The sequence below is a fragment of the Ochotona princeps genome, chromosome X (genome assembly GCF_030435755.1).
Source record: "Ochotona princeps isolate mOchPri1 chromosome X, mOchPri1.hap1, whole genome shotgun sequence".
In the NCBI taxonomy this organism is placed as follows: Eukaryota; Metazoa; Chordata; class Mammalia; order Lagomorpha; family Ochotonidae; genus Ochotona; species Ochotona princeps.
The window spans coordinates 5,339,151-5,361,640 of NC_080865.1; the positions used below are offsets into that span (position 1 = coordinate 5,339,151).

The 22,490-nt window shown below is 42.8% G+C and overlaps 1 long non-coding RNA gene across 1 annotated transcript in view; it reads right to left on the minus strand.

Moving 5' to 3' along the window:
• Positions 1 to 20,458, minus strand: part of LOC131478600 (uncharacterized) — a 37,121-nt gene extending 16,663 nt beyond the window's left edge. Inside the window, exon 1 of the long non-coding RNA XR_009244571.1 lies at positions 20,402 to 20,458. This is a non-coding gene — a long non-coding RNA (uncharacterized LOC131478600). The remainder of the gene's footprint in view (positions 1 to 20,401) is intronic.
• Between the last annotated feature and the right edge of the window lie 2,032 nt (positions 20,459 to 22,490).

The window sequence follows — 22,490 nt, forward strand, 5'->3', positions numbered from 1 at the left end:
TGGTACCCTAAGAGGATGGAGGACAGACAAATCGATCAACTACCCCAGCCAAGCGTTGGCAGTGAATACCTGAACAAAAGGAGGCTCTGAGGCGGACTATGTCAGCCAGTGGATCCTGGAGAGATTTCATTGTGACTGGAGTGGCAAGATTGGCAGCAATAAAGAACTGTTGATCTATTGAAACCACTTGAGCAGTACCCTCGGAGCATGCCCCACACAGGGGACCTGTGATGGTTGGGAGGCTGGGAGTGGCTTATTCCCTTGTCTCACCCCTTCCCCCAGATACAGGAAGGAAAACAGAGAATGTCAAAACAATGCTCTCACCCACTTTCCTCTAGCCCTTGACCCTTCACACCCTAATCAAACATGTAAAAACTATAAAAAATGGAAATTTATACAATTTAAAAAAAAAGAAAAAGGAAGAAGGCATCATCCAGATAAGCAAGCGGAGAGAACTTGGGCCTTAAAGGGCATCGCTAAGCCTCTAAAGCAACCAGCCCTGAAGCTGTGCTGCCTCTCACTTCTTGTTTTATAAATGATCCCTTCATTGTCGGGCTCAGCTGTGTTGGGGACTTCTGTTCCTCCCAACCAATAGCATCCAAAAAATTCAGGCTTTCTATACCAGTGCCTGGTTTATTGTAATCTGCTTCATTCTCTAAAACTGTTTCAGATCAAGATTGGTACCGGGTAACATCCATATCCCTAAACCTGTCTCTTACCTAACCCTATCCCCATATCATTATCCTATTTGATGTTCTGAGCTAAATTCGGTTCCTCCAAAGTTTATTTGCTGAAGCCCTAACTCCAAGAACCTTGGAATATTACTGTATGCTGACATCAGGTCCCTGAAGAGGTAAGTAAGTTTATCTCAACAGAGATTAATGTGATGAGTAATCAAGAAGAGACACAGCGAAAAACCATTGTACTTAGCCAGTAATGAGTAGTTGGATGATGTTAGTAGAATCAATTATGAGTCATGAGGTAGGAAGAGAAGGACAAATCACACCAGGTTGAGGAAACTGTTCTGTAAAAAAGAACAGGGACATGGAGAAGTAGGCAAGGGTTTGGTTTTTTTCTTTTTTTCTTTCCTTCCCTTCTTCCTTTCTTCCTTTTTTTTTCTTTTTCTTTTTTCTTTTTCTTTCTTATTCGCTCAAAAGGGAGAATCTGAAACACTGGCCAGTACTAACGAAAGATTGCAGAGAGAGAGAGAGATTGAAACATCTGAACAGAAAGGGATCATTGGTGAAATAAAGTACCCACAGAAGCAAAAGATGGAATCCCGACACAGAGCCAGAAGTTGTTTCTTCCACCAAGTTCTAGGAAATTGAATCGAGATCTGAAGACAAGCTTCCCTCTTGATTAAGAATTAACCTTTCCGGGGCTCGGCAGCGTGGCCTAGTGGCTAAGGTCCTCACCTTGATCCCATATGGCTGCTGGTTCTAATCCCGGCAGCTCCACTTCCCCTCTCTCTCTCCTCCTCTCAGTATATCTTTGTAATTAAAAAAAAAATTAAAAAAAAAAAAGAATTAACCTTTCCCTTTTCCAAACAGATAACAAACTATGCTAACTGTTGATGACTTAGCCAGCTGCTTGGGATGACACTATACAAAGGAAAATTAAAATATCAAGGGATTAAATATTTGACTTAGAGTCAAATTTCCAAAATAAACTTATAACTAACTGATAGCACAAAAATTTCTCTCGGTGCCTGGTATTTAACCTAGCAGCAAAGATGCTGCTTAAGACACTGCATCCTATTTAACCTGGGTTTAATTTCTTGTTCCTGAATCTGAATTCAGCATCCTGCTAGTGTGGACACTGGGAGGCAATGGCAATGGCTCAAATACCTGGGTACTCATGTCACTCACATGGGAGACCTAGATTGAGTCTCTAGCTCCCAGCTTCCGTGTAGCCCAGCCCTATGGCACTGCAGCATTTGCAAGTAAAACCGAAAAAAGTAGGAGCTTGTGCTGCCCCCTGTCTTTCTAAATAAATAAATAACATGTTCCCATTTAATTTTTTAAATTAAAGAATTCCAACTTCCCTTCTAAAGTTAACTACACCTATAATAGAATACATATAATAGTAATAAGTTCCGTTGCAAGCCAGTACTATCTATGAAATATTTATTTCAGTTGTGCTTATAAGTACCTTCCTGAGGCTAACACCATCCAAAGGACCTGGACAGAAGGAAGTAAATCCAGAGGCAACTTTACCCTGAAACTGAACCACAGTTCCCCCTCCTTAACCACAGTTTCACTTTCTGTGGTTTCAGTTACCCATGTTCAACCATAATCCAAAAATGCTAAATGAAAAATTTAAGAAATAAACAACTTCTTTTTAAAAGATGTATTTATTTTTATTGCAAAGTCAGATATACAGAGAGGAAGAGAGGAAGATCCTCCATCCAATGATTCACTCCCTAAGGGGCCACAACAGCCGGTGCTGTGCCAATCCGAAGCCAGGAGCCAGGAACCTCCTCCAGGTCTCTCAAACACAGTTGCAGGAACCCAAGGCCCTGGGTCATCCTCGACTGCTTTCCCAGGCCACAAGCAGGGAGCGGGAAGGGAAGCAGGGCTGCCGGGATTAGAACCAGTGCCCATATGGGATCCCAGTGCGTTCAATGCGAGGACTTCAGCTGCTAGGCCACCGTGCTGGGCCCTAAGAAATAAACAACTTCTAAGTTACAAGCCATGCACCATTCTGAGTAACATAGTGAAATCCTACATTGTTTCACTCCATCCTTCCCAGGCTATGCTTAGCGTATCTAACCTGTATATGCTACCCACCTAACTAGTCACTTTGTAGTCCTGATTCTCAAATTAACTGTTGGGATATTAGTGTTTGTCTTCAAGTAACTTTTATTTTACTCAACAATGGCCTCAACGCACAAGAGTAGTAATACAGAGAAGGCAGCAGGGCATAAAACATGGAAGGGCAGGTGAACTCTGGCTCTGCAGAGCAATGCTGCAGGGCACATAAGGGAAAACAAAGTATACAAAGAATTCCGTATTATCTATGGATTCAGGCATTTACTTGGGAATCTCGAAATGCACACTGCAAGGCTATCTACAATAAGTCTTCTAGCTTATTATCAAAATTGAATTCATTTAATTTTCCTGTTTAAGAAGTTTTTAGAGCCTGGCATGATAGTGTAGTGGCTAAAGTCCTTGCCTTGCACGCAGCAGGATCCCATATGGACACTGGCTCATGTCCCGGCAGCTCCACTTCCCATCCAGCTCCCTGCTTGTGACCTGGGAAAGCAGTAGAGGACGGGCCAAGGCCTTGGGACCCTGCACCTGCGTGGGAGACCCGGAGGAAGTTCCTGACTCCTGGTTACGGATCAGCTCAGCTCCAGCCATTGTAACCACTTGGGGAGTGAGCCAGCGGACCGAAGACCTTTCTCTTTGTATCTTCTTCTCTCTGTAGAGCTGCCTTTCCAATAAAAATAAATAAATCTTAAGAAAAAAAAAGTTTACTAGGTTTAGGGACTACTAAAGAAAAAAATGAAGACCAATGGCTATTCAAAAGTACAAATAATTTTGCCTAAAGACTTATCAAACATATTTATATTTCTACAATTTTTGAAAGGCAGAGAGAGATACAGAAAGTGTGCTCCCATGCACTGCTTCACTTCCCAGAGGCCAAAGTGGGTGTTTAGAGGGTGGGAATAAAGCCATGAGCTTGGGAGCTCAATCAAGATCCCCCACATAGATAGCAGGAACCCTACAACTAAAGTCATCACCGCTGCTGCCCAGGGTACATATTAGCAGGAAGTTGGAATCAGGAGCTGGAGCCAGGAGTCAAACCCAGGCACTCTGATGTGGGAGGAAGGCATCTTAACTGCCAGACCAAATGCCCAGCACCAAATGTATTTGAACAAGACTTCTTGTCTTTCTCCACGAACAGTTACTTCTCCCCTTACTGAGTATGAGTGACTAATGCATTCCAATCACAAGCAATGGAAAAACTGTTGAAATACAAGGCATCTCCAAATAAGCTAAAATATTATGTTGAGTTCATATACTACATTCTTTATTTTCAAAGTCTAGAAATGTATGAAATGTATTAAAGAAAAATCAGTTTCTCCATAATCCTGCCGAATAAATGCTAAACGAAAATTTTAAAACCATCAGTTTGGGGGCTAACTTTCTGAAATTGTTTCTGGTGCCCACACGTGGGCACCGCCCTTGCCAGCCCTTCTTATTGCACCTAGAGCACATTGAACCCCTTTTCCCCCACCTCCTGCCCTGGCATTGAATAAGCTCCTCAGTGTGTCTCACCTCACGCTAGACCCCACAAACCATAACATCAGAATCACAAGAGAGCGCTGAAGATTCAAAGTAATGAACTCCATGAACCAGCTAACAGAGTGCCTAGCAGAAAACAAATGTTTACTGGAAACTGTGTTTTTACAGTTATATTTCCCAGGTTTCAGAAAAGCTGTTGGTTTCCTGGGATTCAGAAATAATGGTTTCTGGGAAAGCTCCTTTCATCTGCTTTCCAAGGTAAATGATTTTCTGCTACTAAAAACCAAGCAAATTTCTGCTTACAGGAAATGCACAGGCTTGGTGCAAAGCAGCAGTGAAAATAACTAGTGAAATGCTAAGGGGAAATTTTAGTCATTGACTCCATTAACATGTCTAGTCTTTTATTAGGTTTTTAACTTTTTAATTGGAAGGTAAGATACATATATGCTAGTATGAAAAACAGCTTTGACAATTCCTCTAGAACATAAAATGGAGTCACCAAATGCTGCACTTCTAGGTGTTTAACCAAGAGAAATGAAAACTGGTATTCAAATTCGTGTACATGCATGAGCATAGCAATGCTATTTGCAAGAGCCAAAAAGCAGAACCAGCATAAATATCCATCAACAATGAAAGTATAAAAGATTGTGAGATATGTATATGCATATACATATATGTAGAGAGAGAAATACAACATAACTCAGCCAGTAAAAAGAGCAAAAACTGATACATGCTACGACATGGATGAACATCAAACCCAAGATCAGTGAAAAAACCCCATCCCCAAAAGGCACATTTTTATTGATTTCATATATAGATTATTCAGAATAAATACAGCCATTGGCAGTTGTCAGGATTGAAGAGAAATGGAGAATGGAAAGCGTGGGGAAAGGGTTTCCGTTTGAGGTAACAAAAGCATTTGGGGAAAGTGGCATTTAGGGTCCTGCGCGATACCTTAGTGGCTAAATCCTCATCTCGCATGCACCAGGATCCATATGGGAGCAAGTTCGTGTCTTGGCTACTACACTGCCCATCCAGCTCCCTGCTTGTGGCCTGGGAAAGCAGTCGAGGACGGCCCAAAGCCTTGGGACCCTGCACCTGCATGGGACCCCCGGGAGAGGCTCCTGGCTTCAGATCAACTCACCTCTGACTACTGCGGCACTTAGGGAGTGAACCAGCACACGTAAGATCTTTCTCTCTGTCTCTCCATCTCTCTTTCTCTCTGTAAATTTGCCTTTCAACAGAGAGGGATAAATCTTTAAAAGGGGAGCATTTAGTCTAATATTTAAGATGCCCATGTTCCACATAGAAGTATCTGTGTTTTATTCCTGGCTCCTAGCTTTAGCCCTGGCTCAGCTTCAACTGTCACAAGTATTTTGGAGTGAACCAGTGAATGGGAGCTTTCTCCTTTCCTCTCCCAGCCACTCCGCTTTTCAGAAAAAAAAATTTTTAAATGTTTGGAACCACGTAGAAATGGTGGCTGTACAATACTGCAAATACACTAAATGCTACTGAATATTTTTAAATGACTAGTATTATGTTTTCTGAATTTTGTCTCAATAAAATGTCTATATTAAATTTCAAAGTGATATATGATTAACATATTGCTGCCCTTTACTCAACATTATAGTACCATAGAATCCTTTCCCAAAACACATAGCATTCTCTCTGCACAAAGATGGCCACTATCCTAAAATCTGTAATCTATTGCCTTTACTTAACTTTACAGTCGTTTGTATCACTACATATTTAGTTCTATATACTTTTGAATTTTATGTAAAACATTTTTATGTATTCTATGATTTGCTTTTCCCCTTAGCTTTGTTTCTGAGATTCATGCATGTAACAACAAATTCACATAACAATAAATTATTCATTTCACTGTCCCATGTGTTTCATTATTTTAATGAACTACAACTTATGCATTTTCCTGCTGATGAACCAAACTGCTACTGGTTTTTTGATGTTCAAAGTGATGCTACATGTACCTTTTTGTAGATGGCTCCTCATGTGAGTATTTGAGAGATTCTCTAGAGCTGTGTCATCACATGGGACCGCTGAGTATTTGAGCTATGGCTGATACTAAATGAAATGTAAGTGCACACCTGATTTCATCTATTTTTGTTTTAAGGCAACTGCAGGTAGCAAATAATGCTTACTATGAATTCTCTTCATTTTATCTGAATTTGTCCTAAGTATATGTTTATTGATTAAAAAAAAATTGATTCAAGGGTCTGATGCTGTGGCATGGCAAGCTACTCCACTGCCTGCAGCACCAGCATCCCATATGGACACCAGTTTGATTTCCAGCTGCTTCACATCCCATCCAACACTCTGCTTGTAGCTTGGGACAGCAGCAGAAGATGGCTCAAGTCCTTGGGCCCCTGTAGCTATGTGGAAGACATGGAGGAAGCTCCTGGCTTTGGATCAGCTCACCTCTGGCCATTGCAGTCATTTGGGGAGTGAACTAGCAGAAAGAAGCTATTTCTTCCTGTATTTCTCACATTCTTTCTCTAACTCAAGTGAAATAAAGAAATCATTTTTTAAAAAATGGAGTCAAGGGGCCGGTGTGTGACTCAGCAGGATAAGCACCACCTCCAACACTAGCATCTCATACGGGTGCACAGGTTCAAGTCCCAGCTTTTCTGCTTCCCATCTGGCTCCCCGTTAATGTATCTGAAAAGGCTGATGATACAATTGCTTGGATCCCTGCCCCCATATGGGAGTGCTGCATGGAGTTCCTGGCTTCTGACTTCAGCTTGGCCCAGCCGTACCTGTTGCATACACTTGGGGAGTGAACCAGGGAGTGAAAAATCTCTTTCTTATCCTGTCTCTCCCTCTCTCTGTCACTCTGCCTTTCAAATAAATAAAACTTTTTTTTTTAAATCTGAGTTGGCAAGTATTTTCCCCATTATTAAAGATAATTGTGTTATCTTTCATAGCCATCATCTCCAATGAGAAGCTAGCAGTCATTCAAACCATCTTTATCCTTTACTTAATGTATCATTTTTCTGATTGCTTTCAGAATTTTCTCCTTACTTTTGAATTTCACTAGGCTAACTATGATGTGCTAAGGCCTGCTCTCTTAGTTGTTAACGGTTTGGAATTCACTAAGCTTGTTAAATCTATAAATGTTTGTCTTTCAACGCATTTGAGAAATTCTTGGTCATTCAGAATTTGAATTTTAAATTCGTGGATATTTTGAATTTTAAAAATTACTTATTCTCATTTTATTCCAAAATCAGAGAAATAGAGATCTTCCATCCACTGACTCATTGCCTAAAGCCCACAATAGCCAGGACTAGGTCATGCTAAAATCAGGAGCCTAGAATTCAGTCTGGGTCTCCTACATGGGTGGCAAGGACCCAAGCACTTGATCTGCCCCCTGCTGCCTTCTGGAGTCTACATTAGCAGGAAGCCAGGACTCCAACCCAAACATTCTAATATGGGATACAGGCATCCCAATCAGTGTCAATGTCTGCTCCTTTTTTTGCTCCACTAGTTCTCACCTCTCCTTCTGACACTCCAATTACACATATATTAGCCTTTTTAAGGATCTAGTTTACTTGTTTGAAAAGCAGAGTTACAGAAAGATGTGGCAGAAATAGATTGAGATCTTCCATCTGATTGTTGAGTCCCCAAAGAGCAGCAATGGGTGGGATTGGGCCAGATCAAAGCCAGGAGCCGAGAACTCCATTCTCCCTTCCCATATGGGTGACAGGGCCTCAGTTACTAGGGCAGTCCTGCTGCCTTCCCAGGCACATTAGCAGGGCACTGGATTGGAAGCAGAGCAGCCGGGACTCACAATGTTGCCCCATGTGGGATGCCAGTGTTGCAGGCAGTGACTCAGTGTGTTGCGCCATCATGCAAGACCCGCAGGCACTTCTGTATTATTCACAAGCCTCCAAGGGCCTTCATTTAGTGAAGGGTATATTGCAGAGATTGATTTTTTTGCTAAGTTTTCTCAAGAGTTTTGATCTTTGTTCATTTGAACACATGGTTAACCTGGATAAACTCCAGTTAGAAACTCTGTCTTCCAGTAGGATGCTGAACTCTCTGACATGGTCCATGCCTACAACATCAGGAACAGTGAAATGATGGACTTACGTCTGTTGATGAAGGACCACCCATTGTAATACCAAGGAGGAAATCAACAGCGGGGGGCAGTATTCGGAGATGGGCTTGGAACTGTGTCACAAAACAATAATTTAAAAAATTAAAGTACAATAAAAGAAACTTTCTTTTCTGTGAAATTTCAGTTCAGTGATAGTAACTTTAGGCTTCTTTGACTGCCTCTCACATCCATGGTTCAGCAATCACACAGAGAACTTTGGGCAGCACTTTAGCAGAGTACTGTGGATTCTCCCTCCTTAGCCTTCCCCTTTCATGGATTTCCAGTTTCATTTTCCAATTGCTGCTTTTCTGAAGGCTCTCTGCTAGTTGTTTCAGCTAATAACCCTAGGTTCTCACAGTTTAGGTACCCCACACAGTGAGGGCATTGGGAATTTTACCTCAAGCTAAATGCCATAAAAAAAAAAATTGGGACTCAACCTGTTGCCACTCCTCCATTCTGACTGTCGAAGAACAGCAGCATCTGGCAGTTTTTATAATGTTGTCAAGAACGTATCCTCACTATATGCAGAAAATCGACCTTATAGGACCTAACAGAAACCAGATTATAAGTGTAACTTGTCTGTCATCTTCTTCTGAACTTCCAATTCAGCCTTTTAAAAAAATTATTTGAAAGGCAGAGTAAGGAGAGAGAGAGTTTTCCATCTGCTGGTTCATTCCCACAAAAGCCACAATGGACAGAGCTGGGCAAGGCCAAAACCAGGAGCCTGGAACTCTAACCAGCTCTCCCACATGGGTGGCAAGGACCCAAGCACTTAGGCCACCTTTCACAGATACATTACAAGAGTTGCTGCATCAGAAGTGGAACAGCTGGGACTTGGGACTTGAATCTGCATTCACATATAGGATTGCTAGCATCACAAATCACAGTTTAACCTACTGCACCACAGCGCTGGCCCTTATTCGTACCTCTCGACATCTCTCATAGTTCCTATTTGCTTCTCTGACCCACATCATGGATTTTTAAACATTTGAGAGGTAGATAGAGCCAGACATACAGATGGGGAGTTCCCATCTACTGCCTCACTCCCCAAATGCAGGCAACAGCCAGGACTGGAACATGTCAAAGCCTGGAGAGCCAGAACCGGAGTTCAGATCTTCCACATGGAAAGTAAGGACCGAACAGCTTAGCCATCACTGCTGGCCTGCCAGGTCGGAATCAGCAGGAGGCTGGAACTGGGAGAGGAACCAGTCCTCACGCCCAGCCTTTGTGAGAGGCAATGCAGCATTCCAAGTGACATCTTAGTCACTAAGCCAATACCCAATCATGTATTTTTTAAAATATTTTTCTCATACATTACTAATTTACTATTCAGCAAGGTTTAATCTACATCTTATGCATTGAGTTTTTATTTTCAATCACTATTTTTTGTATTCAGTCGGCTTTTTTCAGATCTTCTTCATCATTTGCTATTGCCTTCTATACTCTTATTTTCAATCTTTTTGTTTCTTTAAATGTTCCTATATTGTGCGTTTGACCATTTCAACAAGGGTATATATTTTATGCCTAATAATTACCTGTCTTCTGAGTTTTCAAAGATTTATTTATTTTACTTCAAAGAATACACAGAGAGCTCCACTTTCCATCCTGCTCCCTGCTTGTGGCCTGGGAAAGCAGTCGAGGACAGCTGCATTGGGACACTGCACCCGCGTGGGAGACCTGGAAGAGGTTCCAGGTTCCTGGCTTAGGATCGGTGCAGCACTGGCCGTTGGGCTCACTTGGGGAGTGAATCATTGGATGGAAGCTCTTCCTCTCTGTCTCTCCTCCTCTATGTATATCTGGCTGTAATAAAATGAATAAATCTTTAAAAAAAATAAAAAATAAAAATAAAAAGAATACACAGAGAGACACAGAGCTCTTCCACCTCCTGGTTTGCTCCCCAAATGGCCACAATGGCCACAGCTGAGTTGGTCCAAACCTGGGCTCCAGGAGCTTCCTCTGGGTCTCCAACATGTGTACAGGTGTCAAGGCCTTAGGCCATACTCCACTGCAGGGAGCTGGTTTGGAAGTAGAGCAGCCAGAACACAAACAGATGCCCATGTGGGATACTGCCGCCATAGGCAGAGTATTAGCCTGGTATACCAGCCCCAATCTTCTGAATTACTACTCTCTTCTTAGTCATGGCGTCTCATTTCCTTACACTTTAAATAATTGTTTACTGGAAAATGTTCATTTCTCGGGGAATTAAACCATGGGCTTTCTTTGGGGCTTTAAGCAAAGCTGAATTTGTTTTTGTTTTTGGCTTTTTTTTTTGTTTTTTTCTTTTGTTTTGTTTTGTTGGTTAGGTAGGTCTACTACCAATCCAAAATCATTTAAAATAAAATGTTCTCCTTGATAATTTTCAGAATACTTATGTATGTTTATATAAAATGCAGATTTTGCAGAGGGAGATGGAGAGAAGGTCTCACATCTGCTGGTTCACTCCCAAAACGACTACAACAGCCAGAGCTGAACCGATCCAAAGTCAGGATCCAGCAGCTTCTTCGAGTTCTCCAATATAAGTTCAGGGGCCCAAGCACCTGAGCCATCCTCCACTGCTTTTCCAGGCCATAAGCAGGGAAATGAATCAGAAGTGGAGTAGCCAGGACTAGAACTGGAGCCCATATGAGACATCAGTACCAGCAAGCAGAAGATTAGCCTGCTGAGCCACTGTGTTGGCTGGGGTTGGTAATTTTGTACACACACACACACAAAAAAAAAACATGAGTTCCAAACACAGATCTATATGAGCGATAGCTTGTGGTTATGAAATCTTTGGGGAAAGTTTATTAGTTCAGATTTACATATAGTTGCAAGAATAACAGAATTTTCATGTATTTTTCATTCTGGCTCATCTGTTTTTAACTTTGTATCACATTTACTCAATCACTTGCATTCTTTATATTTTCTTTGTTCTTTAGATGCATTTTGGTGAGATTACCATTTATTTGTTGTATCTCCCTACTAGATTCACCACCTCATACAGGATTTGGGTTTTACCTCAGTCGACATGCCTTGCGAAGTTACCATCTATCCGAAATTTTAACTGTCTAACTCAGAAAGGTTATTCAAGTTATCCAAAGCAAAATCCCACCTTGCATGATTTGATAGAGAGTATTTGTTCACAAATGTAGTTTCAAGCCTCACTCAGCCAGAATTCCAGTGTTAAGGCCTCTGCTTACCGGAAAGGATACAAAAAAAAACAAAAAATTGAGCGGCTGGTGTGATGGCATGGCAGGTCAAGCCACCACATTTGATGCTGGTATCCCACACAGGATAAGGTGGGTTTTTCTAAGATTTATTTTATTTTTATTACAAAGTCAGATATACAGAGAGGAGGAGAGACAGAGAGGAAGATCTTCCATCCGATGATTCACTCCCCAGGTGAGCTGCAACGGCTGGTGCTGCGCCAATCCGAACCCAGGAGCCAGGAGCTCTTCTGGGTCTCCCACACAGGTGCAGGGTGCCAAGGCTTTGGGCCGTCCTCGACTGCTTTCCCAGGCCACAAGCAGGGAGCTGGGTGGGAAGTGGAGCTGCCAGGATTAGAACCAGCGCCCATATGGGATCCCGGTGCGTTCAAGATGAGGACTTTAGCTGCTAGGCCATGCTGCAGGGCCCAGGATGAGGTTTGTGTCCTGGTTGTTCCACTTCCTTTTATGTATGTATCAGAAAGGCAGACTTACTGAGAGAAGGGGAGACAGATTTTCCATCAGCTTGATCATTCCCCAGATAGGCCAGAACTGAGCCTATCTGAAACCAGGAGCCAGGAGCTTCTTCTGGGTCTCAGACATGGGTTGGAGGATCCCAAGGCTTTGGGCCATCCTCTACCACTTTCCTAAGCTACAAGCAGAGAGCTGGATGGAAAATGGAGCAGCCAGGTCACAAACACCAACCCAGGCCTATATGGGATCCCAAAGGTTGCAAGGCAAGGATTTAGCCACTAGGCCATTGCACCGGACCCCTTGCTGTTCCACTTTTGATCCACCTCTTCACTGATAGCCTAAGCAAGCAATCAAAATGTCCCAAGTCCTGGGCCCCTGCTACCAACAGGAGAGACCTGGATGGAGCTGCTGACTCTTAACTGTGGCCTGGCCCAGCTCTAGCCACACCAGTCACTGGGACATAAACAAGTACATGAAGATTCTCTCCAGCCTCTCCCTGCCTACTCCCATTCCTTCCCCTCTCTGTCACTCTGCCTTTCAAATAAATAAAGAAATATCTTAAAGAAATAGAAAGTTGAATGGAATTCCACAAGACATGGGTGTGGAATGAGCCATAAATATGGCCTGCCAAAGGGAAGTACAGCATAAGTTGATAACGGAAAGATTTGGGGAGATGATAACGGACCGGGCAGACTCTGCAGATAATGGGGAAACAGCACGCTGAGAGGATACAGGGCGTGACAGGAGATATGCAAGGAGCCTTTCTGATGATCCATGATAGAGTCCATTCATCCCAACACTGTGGTTTCCTACAAGATCTTAGAGATCAAGGCAAGAATCCCAGCATCTCACAGGAAGCACTTCTGAGATTAGCACCATTATCCAAGACTGCTGCTGAAGTAGTCAAGGCTAAATAAAGATGAAGTGAAGGTGCAGGGAGCTGGATGTGGCCAAATGTGGGCTTGTTAGAACAAAATCCAGACCTGGCAGATGTGCAGCGAGCAGCAGACCTCTGACTGAGGAAACACTCAGGATTTGATTGGACAAAGAGTCAGAGCTTCATCTGTATTTGTGACAGAGGTCAAAATTAGCCTTTGCTGGGGGCCAGCGTGATGGCTCCTCTAGTTAATCTTCTGTCTAGACGCACTGGCATCCCATGTGGCCACCGGTTCATGACCAGGCTGCTCTACTTCCTCTCCAGCTCCCTGCTTGCGGCCTGGGAAAGCAGTAGAGGACGGCCCAAAGCCTTGGGACCCTGCTCCTGTGTGGGAGCCCCGAAGAAGCTCCTGGATCCTGGCTTGAGAATGGTTCAGTTCCGGCCAATGTGGCTATTGAGGAATGAACCAACAGACAGAAGACGTTTCTCTCTTTATCCTCTCTGTAACTGCCTTTCCAATAAAAATACATAAATAATTTGAAAATAGTCTTTATTTACAAGTTTTTTTAAAAGGAGTTGAACTTGAGTTCCAGGTCAATGTAAAACATTAGAATTGGGTTTTCTTTAGGGAGACTATGTGGTTACTCTGATTGAAATGTCTTGCAAAGGACTTGGTTGTGGAGGGAGTGGAAAAGAGGGAAGATGGTGCCCATATCCGATCATGTTTCTAAGAGTCTCCTGGGCTTGGGCTCCCTGTCGCCACCCACACACTTAGAGCCAGAAGGCGTGTACTAACCGGGATGGTCCCAGGCCAGAGCAGTTCAGATGATGATTTATAACATGCATTAGACCCATGCTCCAGGCATTTAGCATTTAATTCCCCAAATAGCTTATTTAGGTTGGGACTATTCATCTTCACTTTGAGAAACAAGAGAATGAGGCACAGAAAGGTCAAAGAACTGTCACAGTCACACAGATGGTAACAGAAACTGAATTTAAATCCAGAAGTCAGACAACAGAGCTCCAAGGCTCCCACTATGTAACTTACATTCTTCTCACTGTTCAAAACACAAAGCATGGTAACATGTATTTACATATATTCTCATACATGAACTGTATCATGGAAACTAGCATGCCAAGAAGTGAAGATGCGTTCTAGCATGCATCTCTACTCCTGAATAAAAGGAGGACTCCAGTGAAACTGTTAACTATAGCTCAACAACATGGTACTAGATGTTCTACCTTTGTCTATACCTACAATGCCATATACACTTAAACAGAAAATGTTAAACTTGCAATTATTATATAATTCTTATTGTATAATAATATAGGGGGAAATGGCAGAAAGGAAAAATGGGGAGGGAGGTAGAGGAATTCCTATACCTACAAAACAAAGTCATAGAAAATAAAATTTTGGGCCCGGCAGCGTGGCCTAGCAGCTAAAGTCGTCGCCTTGAACACGCCAGGATCCCATATGGGCGCCAGTTCTAATCCCGTTCCAGCTGCTCCACTTCCCATCCAGCTCCCTGCTTGTGGCCTGGGAAAGCAGTCGAGGACGGCCCAATGCCTTGGGACCCTGCACCCGCGTGGGAGACCCGGAAGAGGTTCCAGGTTCCCAGCTTCGGATCAGCACGCACCGGCCGTTGCAGCTCACTTGGGGAGTGAATCATCGGTTGGAAGATCTTCCTCTCTGTCTCTCCTCCTCTCTGTGTGTCTCACTTTGTAATAAACAAATAAATCTTAAAAAAAAAAAAAAAAAGAAAAGAAAAGAAACTTTTAAGGCCCAATGCGGTAGCCTAGTGGCTAAATGCTCACCTTGCAACCGCCGGGATCCCATATGGGTGGCGGTTCTAAACCTGGGTGCTCCGCTTCCCATCCAGCTCCCTGCTTGTGGCCCGGGAAAGCAGTCGAGGACAGCCCAAAGCCTTGGGACCCTGCACCCACGTGGGACACCTGGAAGAAGCAGCTGGCTCTTGTCTTAGGCTCAGCTCAGCACTGGCCATTGCAGCTGCATGGGGAGTGAACCAGCGGACGGAAGATCTTCCTCTCTGTCTCTCCTCCCTATATGACTGACTTTCCAATATAAATAAAATAAAATTTTAATTAATTAATTAATTAATTGTGGGGCTGGCACTGTGGTGCATCAGGTTAAGCCACTGCTTGCTGCTACATTGGCATCCCATATGCACAATAGTTTGTGTCCTGGCTGTTCTACTTCTGATTCAGCTGCCTCCTAATAAGCCTGAGAAAGCACTAGAAAGTGGTCCGAGTGTTTGGGCTCCCACCACCCACAGGGGAGATGCAGATGAAGGTCCTGGCTTCAGCCTGGTCCAGTCCAAAGCACTGTGACCCTTTGGGAAGTGAAAGAGCAGATTCAGGATCTGTGTGTGTGTGTGTCTGTGAGAGAGAGAGAGAGAGAAAGAGACTCTTTCAAATAAATCTTCAAATAATAATAATGTCAGAATACATTTAAATAGCAGAATGATGGACTTATGACTGTTTCTGAAGGGAAATCAGCTGAGGGGAAGGGGATTTGGAGAGAGAGTCAGGGAAATCCCAGAGCCTATGAAACTGTATCATAAAATAATAAAATAATACAAATTTTTAAATAATAATAAAAATAAAAACAAAATCAAGCAAAATAAAATAAACAGAAAAATGGCAGAAGTTTTTTGCTGCCAGCCATTACTTTAAATGTCAATGGACTTTTCAATTAAAAGGCAGAGGATGGCAGAAATAGATGTTTGAAAAACAAGATTCTATCTTATGCTCTCTACAAGAAATTCTCGCCAGGTTCAAAGGTACAAGCTGACTGGTGATGAGGAGAAAATTAACAGTGACATCAGCAACATGGTGGCGTCAGAGAAAACAGACGTCCTGTCTCACAAAGAAGGCAATTAGACACCTGTTCATCAGTGAAAACAGCCACGGGAGGGCTCAAGAATCCAAGCAGGAATAGCAACACAGTGGAGTGACAACATGGAGAAAACCCACGCAGAAGGAAGCACTGGAGGCATCTATCCTGGCAAAAAGCCTGGTCTATTCAACAAATGCTGTTGGGACAACTGGTTGGCAGTCTACAGAATTAAGAAGCAAGACCCACACCTGTCACATTATACAAAAATCAGCTCTAAAGAGTTCAAAGACCTAAATCTACACTCAGAAACCATCAAACTATTAAAGGAAAACATAGGAAATACTCTCCAAGAAATAGGAATGGGAAGTCTTCTTAGGAAAGACGTCAAAAGCACAGGCAGTCAAGGACAAAATAAGCAAATGGGGCTACATCAAACTAAAAAGCTTCTGTACAGCAAAGGAAACGATTTAACAAAGTGAAGAAGCAACCAACAGAATGAGAAAAAAATTTTGCACACTACACAAGTGATAGGGGACTAATATCCAGAATTTATAACAAGCTTCAGAAACCCAGGGACAGCACAAAAAAAAAAAAAAAAAAAAAAACTGAAAAAAAAATGGGCAAAGGAAATGAACAAACATTTTTCTTTTTTTTTTTTTTTAAAGATTTTATTATTATTGGAAAGCCGGATATACAGAGAGGAGGAGAGACAGAGAAGAAGATCTTCCATCCGATGTTTCACTCCCCAAGTGAGCTGCAATGGGCCGGTGCACGCCGATCTGATGCCGGGAACCAGGAAACTCTTCCGGGTCTCCCACACAGGTGCAGGGTCCCAAAGCTTTGGGCCGTCCTCAACTGCTTTCCCAGGCCACAAGCAGGGAGCTGGATGGGAAGTAGAGCTGCCGGGATTAGAACCGGCGCCCATATGGGATCCCGGGGCTTTCAAGCCGAGGACTTTAGCTGCTAGGCCACGCCGCCGGGCCCAACAAACATTTTTCAAAAGAACAGATTCAAATGGTTAACAGACATATGAAAAGATGCCTAGCCGTCAGGGAGATACAAATGAAAACCACATTGAGGTACCACCTAACTCCAGAGATTGTCCTACATTCAGAACTCAAATAACAACACCTGCAGGCGTAGATGTGGGGAGAAAGGCACCCTCCTTCACTGCTGGTGAGAGTGCAGGCTAGTACAACCACTGTGGAAATCAGTTTGGAGAGTGCTTGGAGAACTCCAAATAAACCTACCATATGACCCAGCCATCCTGCCCCTAAGAATATACCCAGAGGAAACAAAAACTGCAATTGAGAAGGGGATATGTAATCCTATATTTACAACAGCACAATCTACAATAGCAACAACATGGAGGGCCCAGCAGCGTGGCCTAGCGGCTAAAGTCCTTGCCTTGAACATGCCGGGATCCCATATGGGCGCCGGTTCTAATCCCGGCAGCTCCTCTTCCCATCCAGCTCCCTGCTTGTGGCCTGGGAAAGCAGTCGAGGACGGCCCAATGCTTTGGAATCCTCTACCTGTGTGGGAGACCCGGAAGAGGTTCCAGGTTCCCGGCATCAGATCGGCGTGCACTGGCCCGTTGCAGCTCACTTGGGGAGTGAATCATCGGATGGAAGATCTTCCTCTCTGTCTCTCCTCCTCTCTGTATATCTGACTTCGTAATAAAAATAAATAAATCTTAAAAAAAAAATGACATGGAAACAATCCAGATGCCCATCCAAAGAGGAGTGGTTAAAGAAACTGTGGTACATCTACTCCATGAATATTATTCAGCGATTAAAAAGAATGAAATTATACCATTTGCAACCAGATGGTCCCAAATACAGACCATTATGCTCAGTGAAATAAATCAATTCTAAAAACACAAATACCATATGTTCTCTCTAATATAAGGAAGCCATCATGCAAATTGGAATGTATAGTGCTGGAGTAATGGTGACTACCATATCCAGATGTGAAGACACAACGCAACATGCATCATCCCTACTTCCAAAGAAAAGACGGACTCCAAATGAAAGTGTTGGACATATCTAGACAATGGGATGATGGACTGTCTGACATTGTCTGTACCAGCAATGTCCGGGCACATATAAATAGCAGACTGTTGGAATTGTAACTCCTTATGAAAGAATGTACTGTTGTGACAATACAGGGAAAATCAGTTGGGGGGTGGAAACTGGAAGAGGGAATCCCAGACTCAACAGAATTGTACCATAAAATTCAAAATTTTAAATAAAAAATTTTTTAAAACTAAAAAACAAAAGAAAAAGAAAACAGCCATGGAAGGGCTCAAGAATCCAAGTAAGACTATAGCAACACAGCAGAGTAATAACATGGAGAAACCCACACAGAAGGAAGCACTTAGTTGAGATATCTGCAGACAACTAGGAGGGACAGCAAAGACAGGGGCTAAGTGGATGAACCCTGCGGCAGGTACCATTGTAGCCCTAGCAGCCTGCTGTGCAAAGGCCCAAGCAATCTTTGCTGCTGTTGACCTCAACAGCTCCCATGAGAAGAGGGGACTTCTGGCAGCACTGACTAGGGCCAACTCTACTGGCCTTCTCTGCAAAAGAACTTTGCACTGAGCCAATCAACAGCCACCACCATCCTGTAAGCCCTGGAAGAGGAGAAACTGCTGCAGCCACACACTCAGAAAGAGCTGCAGTTTGGCTGCTCTTACACCAGGGCTGAACTTTCCTCCCCCACAATCCTGTTTATTTAGGGCCAAAGCTTCTAAGATGCACATGCAATTCAAACCCCAGCTTTGCAGCTGCTCCCCACATAATCAGAGTCCTGACCCTGACTCTACAGCTGTTCTGAGTACCCTCTTGGCTTAAGCCAAGCTGCATAGACTGCTTCATGTGCTGTCACATCTCAAGTGACAGAGGCACTGCTGGTGCAAACTAAATAGGACTCCAAACCTTGGAGCCCATGCTATGCCACAAACGCCCAGCATGATACTTTGCCCCTTGGTTGCTCCATAGGAGCCATGAAACAGACATGGGCCCATTAACTCCTCGAGGGCACTCATAAGCCAGATCTAACACCACAAAAAGGATACTTATGGCTATGATATCAACCATGAATGAAAACAACCAGAAGCCCTCCTCACCACTACTTGAGAAAGACACAGCCTTGGTTGTTGTTGAAGATCCCTGAAATCATTACTGATGCTGACCTCAGCTGATGGAGCTGCACAAAGACCACAATGCTGATCCTTCTCTGGAACCAGAATTAGGACACCCCACCCAGCCGGTGTCCTAATACCCAACCACATGGGGGGTCTTTCCTGAGTAATGTCACTCTGCGAAGTCCAAAAGAAGTGATTATTCCATCAAATGTGCAAATATCAAATCAAAGTTATACAAACAAAAAAATCAAGGGTAAGTGACACTACCAAGAGATACTAATTTTCCAACAACTGACCCCAAAAGAAATGAGGGTCTACACATTTCCAAAGACCTCAACCTAATTATCACAAGGAGTTTCAGTGAACTAACTACAAAGGAACAACAGATGGACAATACAACAAAATTTTATAAAAATCCATGAACAAACCCAGAAGCTCAACAGATATGGAGAGTCAAAAAAAGAAGAAAACAAAGCCACAACTTTGAACATAATGAATGAAATAAAATGAAAGGTGTCAATATTAGATTTAATCCAGAGAAATTAAAGGTCTATAAACTTGAAAACAGCTGATCTGAAATTATCCGATCTAAGGAAAAAAGGAAATAAAAAATAGTGGGGAAACTCTGGAAACTGTAGGACCACAAAGGAAAAATACTCACGAGATTTTCAGAGGGAGAAAACAGAGATAGAAAGGGCCAGAAGACTTATTTTTAAATAACAATCATTGAAATTTTTCCACACTGGGAGAGATATGTAGATATCCAGGGAAATCTTTATGTCCCCAAAAAGATTTAACCCCCCCAAAAAAAGACACCATAATTACACTATTTTAAAAAGGAACAAAGAGGGTCCGGCGGCGTGGCCTAGCAGCTAAAGTCCCGGGATCCCATATGGGCACCGGTTCTAATTCCGGCAGCTCCACTTCCCATCCAGCTCCCTGCTTGTGGCCTGGGAAAGCAGTCGAGGACGGCCCAAAGCCTTGGGACCCTGCACCCGCGTGGGAGACCCGGAAGAGGTTCCTGGTTCCCGGCATCGGATCGGCGCACACCGGCCCGTTGCGGCTCACTTGGGGAGTGAATCATCGGATGGAAGATCTTCCTCTCTGTCTCTCCTCCTCTCTGTATATCTGACTTTGTAATAAAATAAATAAATCTTTAAAAAAAAAAAGAACAAAGAAATAATTTTGAAATCAACAATGAAAAAGAAATTAATCTCATACAAGAGAATCTCCATAGACTGTAAGTAGACTTATCAGGAGAAATCTGATAGGAAAAAGTGGGATCCTTATCTCAAAACACTGAATGAAAAGGAAGCTTCCAACTGAGACCACTCAGAAATGGAGAGACAAATCTGAGAGCTCATAACCACTGGGCCTGACTTACAAGAAATGGTAAACAGAGTTCCTTAAGCAGAAATGAGAAGATTTTAACCAGCAACATGAAAACATATGAGTATGTGAGGGGCAGAAAGGCATTTGATACAATGATTAAGACTTACTGTGCAACAGCCATATTCCAGGTCTCAATGCCAGGGGTAAGCGTCAGCTCCAGTAACGCTTTTGCCATCTTTCTAGTGTGCACCATGGGAGGAAACAGTGATGGTTCAAGAATTTGCTGGTTTTCCACTCCTGTCGAGACTCAGATTAAGTTTCTGAGTACAAGTTTTGGCCTGGATCCAACCTTGGCTGTTGTAGGCATTTGAAGGGGATAACTATGTGAGATGGTTGACCTTCTAATTAACTGAGTATGGTAATCATTTCACAATGATTGTATATATCAGATCACCATTTTGCGTGCTATAGACACATACAGTTTTATTTTGTCAGTTAAAATTCCGTAAGACAAAGAATTGCAAAACCAATAAAATTTCAATCACATACAGTAAAATTAAAGAATTAAAGGGTTAACTGGACAATTCTACAATAATAGTTAAGACTTCAATACCCTACTTTCAATAATGGATAAAATATCTAGAAAACACTGCAATTAAGTAGAGAATTTAAGCAGAATTATAAACCAACCAGACCAAATACAAACTGTACACAGAATGCATATCTTAAAAACAACTACATTCCAAATGAAATACCTAGGAATAAACCTAACAGAGGATGCGGAAGACCACTACAAGGAAAACTACAAAACATTAAAATACGAAATAGAAAAAGACTTCAAAAAATGGAGAAAAATACCTTGTTCCTGGATGGGTAGAGTAAACATCATGAAAATGGCCATATTACCAAAAGCAATATATACATTCAACGCGATTCCAATTCAAATACCAAGAACATAGTTCACAGAGCTGGAAAAAATGATGCAAAGGTTCATCTGGAAACACAAAAAAAATACAAATAGAAAGAAATACCCTGGGCCCAGCGGCGTGGCCTAGCAGCTAAAGTCCTCGCCTTGAAAGCCCCGGGATCCCATATGGGCACCGGTTCTAATCCCGGCAGTTCCACTTCCCATCCAGCTCCCTGCTTGTGGCCTGGGAAAGCAGTCAAGGATGGCCCAATGCATTGGGACCCTGCACCCCTGTGGGAGACCCGGAAGAGGTTCCAGGTTCCTGGCTTCGGATCGGCGCAGCACCGGCCCGTTGCGGCTCACTTGGGGAGTGAAACATCAGATGGAAGATCTTCCTCTCTGTCTGTCTTCCTCTGTGCATATCTGACTGTAATAAAATACATAAATCTTTAAAAAAAAAAAAGAAATATCCTGAAGAATAAGAACCCAGCAGGAGGGATCACAATCCCATATCTTCAGACATATTATAGGGCAGTGATGATCAAAACAGCCTGGTACTGGTACAGAAACAAGGAGGTAGATCAATGGAGTAAAACAGAAAATCCAGAAGGGAACCCATATATGCACAACCACCTAATCTTTGACAAGAAAACAGAAAACCGGGGGAAAAAGGAAGGTCTTTTCAATAGATGCTGTTGGGACAACTGGCTAATAGCACGTAGAAACAAGCAGCAAGACCCATACCTTTCACCATACACAAAGACCAAATCTAAATGGATTAAAGATCTAAACCTACACCCAAAGACCATCAAACTTTGGAAAGAAAAAGTTGGACATACTCTGCAAGACACAGGAGTGGGCAAAAACTTCTTAGAAATAAACATCAAAAGCAAAAGAAGACCAAAATAAACAAATGGGACTACATTAAGCTAAGAAGTTTCTGCACAGCAAAGGAAACAATCAACGAAATAAATAAGAAACCAACAGAATGGGAGAAGATCTTTGCACACTACACAGAAGACAAAGGGCTAATTTCCAGAATATACAGAACGCTCCAGAAAAACAATAACATCAAAACAAACCAACCAATCAGGAAATGGGCATGGGAAATGGGCAGACACTTTACAAAGGAACAAATTCAAATGGCTAACAAACACATGAAAAAATGCTCAAGCTCTCTGTCAATAAGGGAAATTCAAATAAAAACAACACTGAGGTTCCACCTAACGCCTGAAAGAATCGCCCATGTACAGAAAAATGCCAACACCACCTGCTGGCGAGGTTGCAGAGAAAAGGGAACTCTACCCCACTGCTGGTGGGAATGCAGGCTAGTGCACTCACTATGAAAG